This window comes from Diadema setosum, chromosome 7 (genome assembly GCF_964275005.1).
Source record: "Diadema setosum chromosome 7, eeDiaSeto1, whole genome shotgun sequence".
Lineage (NCBI taxonomy): Eukaryota > Metazoa > Echinodermata > Echinoidea > Diadematoida > Diadematidae > Diadema > Diadema setosum.
The window spans coordinates 23,166,183-23,181,218 of NC_092691.1; the positions used below are offsets into that span (position 1 = coordinate 23,166,183).

The 15,036-nt window shown below is 40.3% G+C and overlaps 1 pseudogene; it reads left to right on the plus strand.

Moving 5' to 3' along the window:
* Positions 1-553: 553 nt before the first annotated feature.
* On the plus strand, positions 554-14,254 carry LOC140231120 (uncharacterized; annotated as a pseudogene).
* The last annotated feature ends 782 nt before the right edge of the window (positions 14,255-15,036 follow it).

Sequence of the window (15,036 nt, forward strand, 5' to 3'; positions counted from 1 at the left end):
CGAACTTTTACATCGCCGACCATGATGTCCAGCGACGATGTCCAGGCCACTTGTAGGCCACAAGATTCATCCTCCGACATCTTGACGACTTCTCCATCGCCGACCATGATGTCTAGCCACGATGTCCAGCCCTCTGGTAGGTCACCAGATTCATCCTCCAACACCATGCAAACTTTTTTTTTTTTTTTTATCGCGGACCATGATGTCCAGCGACGATATCAAGGCCACTTGTAGGCCACAAGATTCATCCTCCGACAACTTGACAACTTGTCCATCGCCGACCATGATGTCCAGCGCCAATGTCCAGCCCTCTGGTAAGCCATCAGATTCATCCTCTGACACCGTGCGAACTTTTAAGTCGCCGACCATGATGTCCAGCAACGATGTCAAGGCCAATTGTAGGCCACAAGATTCATCCTCCGACAACTTGACAACTTCTCCATCGCCGACCATGATGTCCAGTGACGATGTCCAGCCATCTGCTAGGCCACCAGATTCACCCTTCAACATCTTGACAACTTCTCCATCGTCGACCATATAACGTCCAGCGACGATGTCCAGCCATCTGGTCAGGCCACCGGATTCACGCAGCAGCCAGGCTTTATCTACTTTACCTTCCCATCACACTTTCACGTCTGTACTATCACTGGAGCGAAGAAAAGACCCATACCTACTTGTGAAAAGCAGGAATGCGGTCTGTGTGAAATATGTAATTGTAAATCTGTTAGACATTTTCATTTATCAGCTATTAAATCAAAAGAATTAGTTGAACTCATAATGCATTTATGTGCTTCTTGTCATATCATGACATTTGCTCAAACACGTCTCAGAGAGACTGTCACTGCAGCATTGAAACTTTTAATGCTTGTTTATCTTTAGAATCTAATTCTATTCCAGACACAATATCATTATGTATGAAACACAGAACGCAATTATCGCATTTTGTAGACTGGGAATCCTGCTCAGTTTGTGAAAATAACCTTAGAACAGAAGACAAAAGAAAGCACGGACTGTTTTATTATCCTTCGAATCTATGACATTATCAGTTACCCCCTGCTTCTTCACGAAATACGGGCAAATATCTACGGTCTGGTGCCATATTCCATGAGGCCGAAAACAGTCCGTGCTTTCGTGCAATTTGATGTGAATGCAACAGATCATCAAACTTATGAATTATTCGACCATTTATATACGATGGGCTTTTTGGCATTCTGTGATGATTAAAATCTTCCTTACAGAGCTTCTTAATTTCGGACACATAGTAGTCGTATATACACTTTTACAAACAAGAAACATCCATCATCTTTGCATAATTTGAATACATAAAGGAAAACATCACACATAACCCGTATTTCGTAAGAACAAGCAGGGGGTAACGATTTTATCTTTTTAAGTGTAAGTGCTAACCTTCTTTTCACTGATTTCCCCTCGTGAATGATGTTGAAATCGCCGGCTGTCAGCCATGACCATGTTGACTTTAGTTTAGGCCTATATACACGTCTCGCGAGCTGATTACTGCATGCGCGCATACAAATACGGTATAGTAAGGGTACAAGGTCTCGCGCAGGGACTTAATGAGCGCGCATAGCGTAACTGCGTATAGCAAGCATTAATACGCGTAAGACTAAGCGCAAAATTTGCCGATACGCCCATGGAATAAACATACCTGACAACCGCTAAAAATGAGAAGGAAGCAGGTAAGAAATTTAGATTTCAAACAAATTTTTCACTAAATTTCCGATTTTTTGGAACAATTTTTTTCACTAAATTTCCAATTTTTTACCTTATAATTTACCTACCTTAGCTTAAAATCTTTTTTAAGGATGTTGTAGCCTAGACGTGTCGTCTCGCTTGTCTCGTTCATATGATCGTAGCCGATAGAATTCGTATTTTGTTCGATCGATCGTTTATAATATTCTACGAAAGCCGAAGCACGTTCAGCCGCAGAGAGGGGCAGACACTTTCACGCGTGAAACTACATAGGGCAGCTGCGCGACCTTTACATACCCCGAGAAATTGAACGCATAAAATTAAGTCCGACATACAAACGGCGACAGCGCACTACTCCGTCATCGTATCATCAGGAGATTCTGGGAGGTGATTTTTCTGCATTTTCTTGATATTCATTGAGAAATTCAGGTACGATTGTGGAATAATTTTTATTATAAGAGCATCACAAATTTTCGTGCGCGATATCTAGACCCCTCAACCATACGTACTGTACACGCCACGCCATATGATACTTCTAGTACTGCAGTACAGTACAGTAGCCAGATTCGTTTGTCAAGCGTCTAGTGGTATGTGCGTAATACGCTTGAGGACCACGCGCTGTCCATTTGTTTTGTACAGGATTAGCGCGCACTTTCCTAAAAGCGTCTTTGGTACACGCGCAGCTTGCTGTCTAATATCATGACGTCATATCACGGAATACGGAATATATTCAGTGGTGGATTTAGCGCATGCGCACACTGTGACCTTATCACGGAATACGGGATAATATATTCAGTGGTTGATTGACCAATGAGATTACAGAATTCACGATCACTAAAAGATAAGATTAAATGCCTGGCATTTGTCACACTCAAAACTTCACAATGATCCAAAGAAGCGAAGAAAGTGACGATGTCGAGATGAAAGAAGGAGAATCTCAGTCATGTCGGTTGTCTGCTGATACACAATCTGGGTCCCGTTGCATAAAACTTTTTTAGCAACCTTAGAAAATTCTGGTTGGGATTTGCCCAACCTGAATTTTTTAAGGTTGCTAATCTAAGAATGTAAAATCCGTTGCATAAAAACTCTGGTTGGGAGCTTCCAACCGGAATTTTGTGATTTCAACCGGAAAAAAATCCGGTTGGAGTTTTATGCAACGGGCCCCTGATGTTAACACACAGTTTAGAAACATAACATCGCGCACTGCAATGATTCTTTACGCAAACAAGGAAAGCGCATTACCAGCGCTTTTGTCTCAAACCCAATGTCCTTAGCTGAATTCGAATTTCAGACTGCATATAAGTTATTCAACCCCCTTATTTGGAAAATTGTTTGTATAATAACAGCTTCTCCGGAGGAGACCAATTTTTTCAGACAGTCAGATATAGATGTCTATTATGCAAAGAATGTATCCAATTTCCCTCTGAAGAAGGGCATTCCTATCATAGAAGAAAACAGAGAAGAGCTGTAGCTATATTTCTTTTACAATTGGTAATGCATGATGACAATAACTATCCCCTGCAAATCATAGTTGCAAACTGCGTAAAAAGAATGTCCCATTCAACAAAGTTACTGAGAATTTTAAACCATATTGGATTTGCTTGCTCGGAGAGCACTTTAGACAGATTCTTGCAGGACATTCATGACAAGCGCACTGAATCTGGACCTTTAACTGAACTTAAACCTTCTGCATTTACCATAGTGTCCATAGATAATTATTGATGTTCTCACTCCATATGCTGCAGTTACGGTTGACAAATCTCGAAGTTGGCACGGGACGTCAATTATGGCTCAGCAATCAAAACCCAAATCTGAATGGTTACACGAACATGAGCAACTACATGTACCATGCAAAGATTCTGACAGGTTGCATGATGAGGAAAACTCCTTTACACCACTATATAGCATAGAGAATAGTCAAACGCAATCTTCCGTTCCAGTTAGAAAAAAAAAAGTTCGAAGAAGACTAGCCGAATTAGATGATCTCGATGTGCCATATCATCAAACATTTGATATTCCTGTATTTACAACCTCAATCAGAACACAACTTAATGAGCAACACTTTTCATTAACTGATTCAGAAATTAAAGCCGAACTATTAGTTTATAAGGAAGCATTTTCGTACCTTATATGGAAAGATTCTATTACGTAAGAAATAATATTCCTAGTATAATTCCAAGTTTCAAATGCAAATTAGCCCTACAAGATTCGAAGGAAGTTGAGAAATCAAAGTTTTCTTACATGTACATACTTAATGAAAAAGCAGATTCTCCCGAAACAATGAAACGTTCACTTGGCCTTTTATATGATACGTTTAAAGTTGGAAAAGACATAAATCACCTAATTGTTGGGGATGGTGCAACAATTCAACTTCTTGTTAATCTTAAGAAGGAATTTGGAGAATTTTTAGATTGGGTTATCCCTTACTTAGGCGATTGGCATGTACTCAAGAATTATCAGGAAGTTTTAATGAAGGTATTTTGGGACGCTGGGTTAAAAAATGTTGCGAAGTTAACACACAAACAGTCCACACTGTCAAGCTTAGGAAATTGTTCGAATTTTAAACGTACACACCAATTTCTGTTACAAGTGTTTGAAGCCATTTTTTATCGTACAGCTCGGTTGTTTTCTGTCATACAAAGAAAGGAGATGTGATGGCTTCAGTGGAGAAGAATTCATTCAAAAGGTTGGCGAAGTTGTTTCTTGTCTAAAACGTGAAGATGGGGTATAGAGGTGTATCTGAATTTCTAAAACAAAGAAATTTTCAGACACAAATTCTAAATGCTCTTCATGACAAATTCCTAGTATTTTGCAAAGAAATGTCTGTTAAACTCGAAACAAACCACAAACCCACTCCATCTGCTCTCCTGGATCACCTAGACCTACATGAAATCCTCCTGATGTTATGAAAATTTGGCTCTCATTCTGCAAATATGGTCTAACACGATGTATGAATAATTGTTGCGACAGATATCTGCATAGTTTATGCTTATTTGGGCGGTGCTTGAGAAATTATTTTTCCCAATTCTTAGGTAACGGTGCATTATCGTCTATTGATTCGTAGGCTGGAGGTTTATCCTTATTTCTCGTGTGACGACGCATTCTCTCCAAGTAATTCGGAGAAATCTCTTGGGTGTTGTATTGACCCAAAAGAACTCGTACTTCTTTGTGCCCTCTACGAAAATAAAATCCAATGTATCTTCGGCATAAAAAGTCAACATATTCTTTAAATATCTTAAACTGATGTAAGGGGGATGAGTGAATCGTGTTCATTCCTTTCAGTATTACACACACAGATGAATTGTCACTAAATGCAGTTTAATGTTTCCAGGTTAGCATGCCTGTACAGTGACGGGGCATTAAACTGCACATTAGTTGAATGTGAGACCGTTCTGAAGCAAATATTTTTCACACAACAATAGATATATAATGTACTCTTAAATGAATCCCACAAGAATTAGAACAATCATCCCCCAGCATTCCCACTGATTCCCACTGATCAGTTACTAGCCATCCCCTATAATGAAAAAATGCAGAAGCTCAATCTTTCGGACATCTCTTTTTAGCATGTTTCTTAGCCCATGATACAGCGTAAACATTACGTACATTCAATGAAACTATGATTTCGTATTGATGCCAAGGTCAATTTTATACATGTACAATATTTGGGTGTCATAAACATAAAGCATGTAGAACCCAATCTAAATGTGCTGTAGTAATTCTGGATATATAGGAGCACGGTACTGATTAATGGCCACGGGATACTCCGAAATTGTTAGTGTCTGGATTGGACAAATTTTGTGAACCTTCACGACATTGGCAGGGGCCGCGGAAGCGGGGGGGCTGATAATCGAAAAAAAAAAAGAAATCGAAAAAAAAAAAAATCCCCATGAATTTCAATTTCCAAAGATTCCGCCCTTACATTCTTGTAAGCGGGGGGGGGGGGGGGGGCTTGACTTTGACACCCCCCCCCCCCAAACCCGGTGAAGTGGTCCCACCTCACATCCAACTGGACCCCATGGAAGACCAGTTTAGTGTAGCTGAATATGGGCTATCCAGCCATCTTCACAGATGGAAAATGAACAATAAAAAAATAAATAAATAACGAGAATACCTACCCCACCTCCAGATCAATATGCACTTGAAACATGATGGAATTTATATTCTTAGGTGATCCATTGTGTGTTTGTATAACACTTTTTTTTTTTGACATGTAATGCTGGAATTGTTAAAATTTATTGTTTAATGAGACAAACTGTAATTACGTGGATCAATGAACCTCATTAGATGAGTTGCACATTCAAATTATTCGTGTGACATATCACATACGTAGTAAACTCACATGTACACAGTATGCGCATCACTGCACTCGACAGTGAAGGTTAACGGATTTATCTATGCACGTATAAGATGCGTACAAGGTATTTTGTCTTCCTTTGTCAAATATTGCGTCTCGGAATGTTTTGAAACGTTTCCTGCTTTAGAATAGTAGCATTTTTTTTCCGGAAAGCGTTAGAAGCTGCTGAAATCTGCATGCGCGAGTTCAAATTTATGTACATACAGATATTTTATATAAATATCTATCTTGTATGATAAACAAAAATTGTCATGTTATTTGTTTTATTGTCATAGTCATCTTACTCATGAACGTATTGTTTTGATTGAAGAAAGCAAAAGATGAATATGAGATAATAACTCGCAGTATGACAAATGCTTATTTTTGCTGATTAATATTTCATCAACATGATCAGCGACAAAAAGTTTTCAAACTACAAAACAACCTTTGTGTATGTACATTCTGAAGAAAGAACCGCATAAAATTATCAATGCACCATGTAAAACTTGTCTTTTTCTGTTTCTTTTACAAGATTGTTTATTTTTGCGTTAAAAGAAATATTCCTTGCTAAGTTTTGGCCTGAATTATGCTTGAGTCTTAATGTTTATGGCTATATAGATAATTCACACATTTTACTTATGCATTATCATCATGATGTCATGTTGCTTTCTAGTGCACAATAAGTATTGCGAATATATATATTATATTCGTTGATAAATCAACGCAGAAAATTTACCGATCAAAATCGTTTCTTGTTTTTGGTTCTGAGTCCTGAGAGAGATGAGTCTGTTACCTAGTGTGTGCTTGTATCTTCTTTGCTGATGACATGTGCGTGGGTTTTGCTCTCTGATAAATCTGTTGGTGTTGCACGTTTGCCGGCTGGCTGTATAGGTCCTACATAATATGTGTAGGTATCAGGTCACTACAAAATTCTGAGTAGCATAAGAAAATATCTGTTTCTATTTATCCTAAACTTCTTATTCACAATTCACAATTAACAATTAAGACGCAAAATATCGACGTTCATGAGAACTTATGCCAGAGACATCATGCAATCACAAGATCATGTCAGTAGCAAACAAACCCTTACGAAAAAGTCCTGTGGTACTCCTGTGGTAATTACCACAGGACGGTACCACAGGACAGTACCACAGGACAGTACCACAGGAAAGTACCACAGGACAGTACCACAGGAATTGTCTTGTGGTATTTTGGGACATACCACAGGACAGTACCACAGGAATTCCTGTGGTATTTTGGGACGTACCACAGGGCAGTACCACAGGAAAGTACCACAGGACCGGTACCACAGAACAGTACCACAGGACAGTACCACAGGAATTCCTGTGGTATTTTGGGACGTACCACAGGGCAGTGCCACAGGAATTCCTGTGGTATTTTGGGACGTACCACAGGGCAGTACCACAGGAATTCCTGTGGTATTTTGGGACGTACCACAGGGCAGTACCACAGGACTAGTACCACAGGAACTGTCCTGTGGTATATTGGGACAGTACCACAGGACAGTACCACAGGTCGATCATTACCACACAGCATTACCACAGCATTCCCATGGTACCACAGGAGAGTACCACACAGGATAGATCGAAAAAAAAAAATCTGGGAGAATTTTAGCCACATATCAAGGAATATTCCTGATAGGTGAGTGATGGATTTCAGGACAAACATGGCCCTACTTAATAACCTTTCCTACTCCTTGCATGTAACCTCAAACGAGCTAGAGTTAATGGCCAAGTGCCAATCTAGTCCTATAATAGATCTATATAGTCATATTCTATACCTAGGTAGCCATTGACCGTATCAGTACATATACAGTATATATGGCCGTCAATCCGTAAAGCATTAAGGCATGGTTACTGAATCGATTATACTTTATTATCAAGATATGAAATTACACTTTCTTAACAATATCTATGATATTGGGAATAACATAACATAATTAGACAATCTTTCATAAAGTTCAAAGTAAGTTCCATCATTAATACTTTGACTTTTTAAGTCATATATGTATTTTCTAAAATCTAGAGTGCTTTTTATGAATATTCATGAGCTATGTAAAAATTTGTACCACTGGAGTACCACAGGAGTACCACAGGAGTACCACAGAAGTCCTTATGAAATTGTTCATGCTTTACATCAGCACTTTCACTAAATAGGTAATACTGTAGGAGTGTAGGACAGGATAAGTAATGGGAAATCAATTGTTATAATTCATAGCATAACTCATCTATCAATTGAGGAATATTAATATGTGCTTTTTTGTTTGTATTTTTGTTATAAATTTCAGTTGATTCTGCCTTACAATTTTCCTGTGTGATACTCCTGTGTGGTACTGCTGTTTGATATTCTCCTGATGTGATAGTCCTCTGGTATGAAATGTTAAGAAAAAAAAAAGAATATCCTGTAGCATTTTTCTGTGGTACTTACGAATTTAATTTGCTGTGTGGTACTTCTGTGTGGAATAGCACCATATTATGATTTTCCTGTGGGATTTTGGACAGTTCCTGTGGTACTCTCCTGTGGTATACATCGAAAATTACCACAGGAATTCCTGTGGTACTGTCCTGTGGTACGTCCCAAAATTCCGCAGGACAATTCGTGTGATACTGTCCTGTGGTACGTCCCAAAATACCACAGGACAAGTCATGTGGTACTGTCCTGTGGTACTATCCTGTGGTACTTTCCTGTGGTACTGTCCTGTGGTACTGCCCTGTGGTACGTCCCAAAATACCACAGGACAAGTCGTGTGGTACTGTCCTGTGGTACTGTCCTGTGGTACGTCCCAAAATACCACAGGACGATTCCTGTGGTACTGTCCTTTGGTATGTCCCAAAATACCACAGGACAAGTCGTGTGGTACTGTCCTGTGGTACTATCCTGTAGTACTGTCCTGTGGTACTGCCCTGTGGTACGTCCCAAAATACCACAGGACAAGTCGTGTGGTACTGTCCTGTGGTACTATCCTGTGGTACTTTCCTGTGGTACTGTCCTGTGGTACTGCCCTGTGGTATTGTGCTGTGGTACTGCCCTGTGGTACTGTCCTGTGGTACGTCCCAAAATACCACAGACAAGTCGTGAGGTACTGTCCTGTAGTAATATCCTGTGGTACTGTCCTGTGGTACGTCCCAAACTACCACAGGACAATTCCTGTGGTACTGTCCTGTGGTATGTCTCAAAATACCACAGGACAAGTCGTGTGGTACTGTCCTGTGGTACTTTCCTGTGGTACTGCCCTGTGGTACTGTCCTGTGGTAACGTCCCAAAATACCACAGGACAAGTCGTGTGGTACTGTCCTGTGGTACTATCCTGTGGTACTTTCCTGTGGTACTGCCCTGTGGTACGTCCCAAAATACCGCAGGACAAGTCGTGTGGTACTGTCCTGTGGTACTATCCTGTGGTACTGTCCTGTGGTACTGCTCTGTGGTACTGCCCTGTGGTACTGCCCTGTGGTACTGTCCTGTGGTACGTCCCAAAATACCACAGGACAAGTCGTGAGGTACTGTCCTGTGGTACTATCCTGTGGTACTGTCCTGTGGTACGTCCTAAAATACCACAGGACAATTCCTGTGGTACTGTCCTGTGGTACTATCCTGTGGTACTTTCCTGTTGTACTCTCCTGTGGTACGTCCCAAAATACCACAGGACAATTCATGTGGTACTGTCCTGTGGTACTGTCGTGTGGTATACGTCCCAAAATACCACTGGACAATTTGTGTGTATACTGTCTTGTGGTACTGTCCTGTGGTACTTTCCTGTGGTAATGTCCTGTGGTACTGCCCTGTGGTACATCCCAGAGTACTACACGAGCCTGTGACACAGTACCACACAGTTCCTGTGTTAACATATATTTGTGTGGTACATTGTGTGGTACCTACCAGTACCACAGGGAGTACCACATGAGCCTGTAAAACAGTACCACACAGTTCCTGTGGTAACATTTACTTATGTGGTACATTGTGTGGTACTGACAAGTACTACAGGGAGTACCCTACAAGCCTGTGGTACAGTACCACACAGTTCCTGTGGTAACATTACAAGTGTGTGGTACCGACAAGTACCACAGGGAGTACCACAGGACTTTTTTGTTAGGGAAGGGAAGACTGAGCATAAAACGTGTGTGTGTTTGATTTCAAAACCGAGCGGCGTGATATCTCTTGTACTTCAGCATGTGCTACACTTCACGAAATAAACACTAAACAAAAAGTAAGTTCCCCCTAAAACAAACATCTAAATTTAGTTTCCCAACTTACAAAGCTATCAATGGAAATCTAATACATTTGTACTACTAATAAATTCTTAGACTGTTAAACGTGCAAAACACACACACACACACACACACACACCACACACACAAATAGACACACACACAAGTAGGCCCTAAAAATTATACTGCAGGACTGCAAACGGTACACACACACACACAAACACCACACACACACAAATAGACACACACACAAGTAGGCCCTAAAAATTATACTGCAGGACTGCAAACGGTACATTAAACAGACGCATTCACTTTCCTTCCGCGAAAGTTCGTTCGAATCTCCGCGCTCAGGGGGAATTAACCAATCAGGTACGCGCATTCGCGGCAAACTGAACTCTTGTCATATTCGGCAGAAATTAACTGTACGACACAATGATTTTACGTATTCGATCACCTGACCCGTTCCAAGAATCAGTCCACATGAAGTCATATTTTCATGACATAATATTTCCTCTTTCATTTCATACCTCTTCCATTTTGGTCCACGTTTATTTCATTGGTCTAATGTACCCCCTAAGAAAAATGAAAATATGCAAATTTTATGCTTTATAATTTCCTTGTTCAGCATATTATATGTCATAACCTTTCAAGTGGTCAAATATCATCGAAAGTACAACTCTTCAGCTTTGTATCGATGTATAAATCATGTAGATTGCTAATGTCGTTTAAGGCCGTGTCACACCTTTCCGGGCAAGCCTTGCGTACGACTTGCGAAGAACAATATTTACTACCCGGAGGTCCGCGCTGATGACCCGCACATGACAGTATATAGCACGTATGTCATCCGTAGTCGCTCGGAGGTGCGCACGTAAATCTTTTTACCCGCAACTATATGTTTAGGCCCTGTCACAACTTTCTGGGCAAGTTACGCGGGCTTGTTGAGTGTAGGGATTTTCCAGCATACCGGACATTCCTGAGGGCGGAAAAGGATTTGAGCGAGTCAGTGCATGTGTCTTACTTGCTGGACGCGTTCTACTTAAATTCTACTTGCGAGTATACTATGTGACCTTTGTACCAGTCGCGTGGGGGCTGACAACTCAGCAAAGGAATTCCTCTGAAGGAATGGCCAAAGTACCACAGAATGTTATTATCTTGGCTGCATATCATACGGGACTGTGAAGTGCCTGCGTGGGAGTTGCCTGCGAGGTGCTGTCGCTAAGGGCCTCCTACTGGCGTTCTGCGCGGACCTCTCCGGGCATTCCCGCTACTCACCCGGAAAAAAAAAAAAAAAAAAAAAAAAATGGTCATGCTCAAAACTTGGCTGCGGTTAAATCGGACTTGCGTGCGCACCTCCGGGCAACTACAGGCGAGATACGCGCTATAAAGGTGTCAGGTGCGGACCAACTACGGAGAGCTCCGGGTAGCAAATTCGTTTCCCCGCAAGTCAAGCCGCAAAACTCCCCCAGATGTGGTATGACAAGGCCTTGAGCATGCTCAAAATTTGTTCCGAGTGAGTCATGGGGGTTCGTTCACAGAGGTACACGCAGAACACCAGTATCAATCAATCAATCAATCAATCAATCAATCAATCAATCAATCAATCAATCATAGTTTATTTCCAATCAACGAAAATCAAAAACATAACTACAATGTATACATGTCATTAAATGATATTGTTCAAACGCTTGCAAAAGATTCATGTAACATACGAGACAATAGAACAACATAATGTACAATAATAAAGAGGAACACTGTACAAATACTACGTGGGCGAGCGGAAAATAAATTCGATTATGGAAAATAGTGATCCACTAAAAAGCAAAGCTTGTCGGACGTGGATCGCTAGATAAATAATGAGTAAATGATATACTATTCTATAACAATATACATGTAGTTATTTTGAGATACACAGGTCGGGAAAAAAAATATAGAATACCAATGCTATAGTGCCCGGACACTGTTCACTGAACCACGTGTACCGGGAAAATATGACAAGGACAATAGTACATTCGTACACACATTCAATTACCCACACGCATATACACTGTAGGACGCGAGACAGTACCGAGAGGAGAGAAGACGGTACACAATACAAGTCTACGAAGAACAATAGACAGGAAAGGAAAAGGAGAGAAGAAAGAAGAGACGTCTGCACACAGAACACGCCAAGTGCTGCGACATCAAGACAGGTGAAAGCTCAAGCATAAATTCTAGCAATTTAAATTATCTAAGATTATAAGTAGAAAGTAAATGTTTTCTGAGTTTATATTTAAATGTGACAAATTTGGGGGAATCTTTTAAACTATTATCTAAATCATTCCAAAGTCTGGGTCCGGTATAAAGAAATGTATTTTGGGCATGTGCGGTTCTCATTAACGGAAGATGGTTCGTCGGATCGTCGCGTGGGATAGTTATGAACATGACTGTATCGATGAAATAAATCGTGGAATATTTTAGGTAAAAAGTTACTGTTGTAATTAAACATAAACTGACCAAGTTGAAACACATACAAATCATTTACTTTTAATATTTTATGGTCAGAAAACAAAGCATCTGTATGTTCTCGGGTATGTAAATTAAAAACAATTCTAAGCGCTTTCCTTTGCAATAAAAGAAGTTTATCAAGTAACATCTGATATGTATTACCCCAAGCAAGAATCCTGTAGTTTAAATAAGGGAGTATCAAACTAGAATAAAGAGTTAATAATGCAGATGAAGGAAGATAACATTTTAATCTATTCATTACGCCAATGTTACGTGAAATAATTTTACATATGTTATCAATATGATTCCTCCATGAAAGCTTGTTATCAACGCAAACACCAAGAAATTTATGAGACCCTTACCAGAGACCCTTACCAGCAGCACCTCGCAGGCAACTCGAACGCAGGTACATCTCAGCACCTGTAAGTCGCTCGTAACAGAAAACGGACGGTTTCAAAGCTCTCACGCCGGTCACACGGAATACACGCAAGTAGAAGGTAAGTAGTATGTGTCTAGTAGGTAAGAAACAGGTGCGAAACTCGCAAACATTCTTGTCCGCCCGCGGAAAATTTTCCTGCGTGCGGAAAAATCATTCCTCACGATAACAATGATTACTGTTAAAACAGATATTAATACGGTCACAACATTGGTGTCCTCTCATGAAATATTGTACTCACTCATAGTATTATCTTAGCTCTATCACTTCTGATTCTAGAGAAAATTTTTAAAGATTCCTTCATTTTGGAGGTTTGGGCCGCACTGGGGGCCCCCTGGGTGGGGTATGGTGCCCATTTTAACAAATTGAGTTCCTAACCCCCTAGGGATGCTACCTGCCAAGTTTGGTGAAAATGGGTCATGGGGTTCTCAAGAAGAAGATGAAAATGTACAATTTAGGCCCCATTAGAACCCCTCCCCACCCCCCCCCCCCCTCCCCTGGGTCCCAAGGGGGGCACCCCTGATTCTGCCATGAACAAACTTGAAACTTCAGTCATCAATGTACTAACTCATAGTATTAACTTAGCTCTATCACTTCTGGTTCTAGAGAAGAAGATTTTTACAGATTCCTTAATTTTGGGGGGTTGGGGCCTCCTGGGGGCCCCCTGGGTGGGGCATGGCGCCCATTTTAACAAATTGAGTTTCTAACCCCCTAGGGATGCTACCTGCCAAGTTTGATGAAAACCGGTCTTGGGGGTTTTTCAAAAGATGAAAATGTAAAAAGTTTACGCACGACGCACGACGGACGCCGGACGAAGGGCGATCGCAATAGCTCACTAGAGCCTTTGGCTCAGGTGACCTAAAAATGCCAACAGAATTTAAAATTCATTACCTTAATTTCTATTACTCTGAATTTATCCCTAAAATCAATAAATTGAAATACAGTGTAGAGGTTCAAAAGACTCCCTGCTATGCCGTAATTCTAGTCTTTGACGTCGTCTTCATCTTCGATGTCGTGACCAACGTCATCATCGCCATGGTCACCTTTGATTTCTTATCTTAAGGCATCTTTTATTCAATCAGGTGATTGCTGATGGCAAAACATGATTGCATTTGTGAATTTACATGATAAAAAGATGAGTTGCAACTCTTTTTTTTCAGTACACTGGACATCAAAAAGGGGCATTTGGGAGGCTAATTTCTAGACACCGCGCATGCGCACTTGAATGTCTACAGATGACAACAGGATTACAATTAGGCCAAAATCTCCTTTTTTTTTTCGAAAAAAAGAGATTTATTTGATATCCAGACCGAATTTCAAGTCATTTAACTAATTTTCCACGAAAAGATACAAAGTAAAAAACTTAAACTTGAAAAATTGCACAAATTTGGTCAAATTTTGTTTAAAAATGTTGTTAACATCATTGCCCATGTCGTTGTCGATGACGACAATCTGAGGGTTTATATTGCCAAACTTTGTTTTGCATCATATTTCCCATATTCTGAGTATTCTAGAATACCAAAATGTATTCTTGATCATGATTACACAAAATTCCATGAGTAGTATTACAAAACATCTACAGAAAATCAAAATGTACATGTATTTGAAAATTCCTTTGAAGCACTGCTATTCAGTCATGACGTACTGCAAGCTGTCACGTAATACATGTGTAAATAATGGAATTGCACATGATGTTTCGACGTACTGAGACATAATGTGATTTATTGATCGTTTGTACCCGACTGTGCCTTTGAGCAAAATATGCACAGTTGGCATAAGCCGTAGACCAAATTGGGTATGTGATCATGGTACATGTAATATAGAGAGTTAATCTGTACAAGACC